General features: G+C 44.7%; 1 pseudogene; it reads left to right on the top strand.

Annotated features, from left to right (window-relative positions):
- The first annotated feature begins 426 nt into the window (after positions 1-426).
- Positions 427-1415, top strand: LOC115117221 (E3 ubiquitin/ISG15 ligase TRIM25-like; annotated as a pseudogene).
- The last annotated feature ends 363 nt before the right edge of the window (positions 1416-1778 follow it).

Genomic DNA, 1778 nt, shown 5'->3' on the forward strand with positions numbered 1-1778 from the left:
ATCTGCATTTTATGGGCTGTTTTACTCTTTGCATTTAGAATGAATAATGAGATGTTTTCCGCCTTTGCCTATAAACCCAGTCCAGAAAAGAACATTACATTATCTCTAAAAAAAGAAAAATATCTCTGATATTTAGATCTCTAAAAAGAGCAATAATACAGATTATAATGCGGGCACTGAGACAGTGTTGTTATTGCACTCCGTAAGCAGATGTTGATGTTGTTCTAATGTTTGAGAACAGACAGAAGCAGACGCACACACACACACACACACACACACACACACATACACACACACTCTCGCACTTTCTCCCTCTCTAGTTATATTTTTCTCTCTCCCCCTCCCACAAACTTTCTTCTGAGGAAACAAAACTGATCTCTGTCTCTGTGTCATCTGTCTGTGTGAGAGTGAACAACAACAGTCCAAATGTCTCTGCGGGGAGTTCTGCTGGACCAGGACCAGTTCTGTCTGTCCGGAACTACTGAAGGAGCCGGTGGCTATTCCCTGTGGACACAGTTACTGCAGAAGCTGTGTTGAGGGCTACTGGGATCAGGATGATCAGGGCATCTACAGCTGTCCTCAGTGCAAGCAGCCCTTCACTCCAAGGCCTACTCTGAGGAAAAATAACATGTTGGCTGAAGTGTTGGAGACACTGCAAAGACAGGACTCCAGGATGCTCCACCTGCTCTGTGCTATGTTGGACCTGGAGATGTGGCATGTGATTTCTGCACTGGGACCAGAAAGCCTTCATGTCCTGTCTGGCATGTCTGGTGTCTTACTGTGAGACTCACCTCCAGCCTCACTATGATGTTCCTGGACTAAAGAAACACAAGCTGGTCAAAGCCACCATACAGCTACAGATCTCATCGTGACAAACTGTCGACGGATCAACAGTGTATACGTCTATTGTGTGTGATGGATGAACATAATGGCCATATGATACAATGTCAGCTGCAGCATAGAGGACAGAGAAACAGGTTAGACCAGAACAACTGGTTGGTGACTCTGTTAAACAGTAGGACGGCTGTTTGAATAGGAGAGATCAAGAAACATAGTTATTGAAATGAAATCGACCCACAGCAGAAGAAATATGATTATCATAAATTATCCAAATTGATCAGCTTCTTCTAAAGTCAAACTCCATTATCACTCTTTTGAGTCCAACGTTCAGTCTCTGTGATACATCTCATGTACAGTAAGAACTATAATCAGTCAATCAACTGTGTGCTATGGTGACAAGTGAACTATTGGACACAAAACTTGATAGCTCAATGAAGAGTGTTCCTCCACAGAGTCAGCTGTGGATGAGTCAGCAGAAACTCCAGCAGAGAGTCCAGGAGAGAGAGAAGGTGCTGAATGAGCTCCAACAGGCTGTGGAGTTTCTCAAGGAGAGTATTATTATTGACCAGAGGTGATGTACCATTTCACTTCTCTCCTCCAGCCAACCAGAGAGAGAGAGAGCGAGAGAGGCCACTCTCCAATCCACTATGGAGAACAGTCTGGCTGGGCTACAAGTATAGATAGAGAGGGAATAGACTGATTATATCAGGATAAAGTAAGACCCAGATGCAGAATGTGTAGAAGTAATAATGTTAATTATAGCAACAGAAGCAAAGGTACTGGATGGCAGGCAGGCTTAGGGTCTGTGGCAGGCAGAGTGGTCAGGCAGGCGGGTTCAGGGTCAGGACAGGCAAAGGTCAAAAACCAGGAGGGCGAGAAAAGAGAGGCTTGGGTAAAAACAGGAGCTGACAGGACAAATGCTGGTAAGCTTGACAAAC

This window comes from Oncorhynchus nerka, linkage group LG4 (genome assembly GCF_034236695.1).
Source record: "Oncorhynchus nerka isolate Pitt River linkage group LG4, Oner_Uvic_2.0, whole genome shotgun sequence".
NCBI lineage: Eukaryota > Metazoa > Chordata > Actinopteri > Salmoniformes > Salmonidae > Oncorhynchus > Oncorhynchus nerka.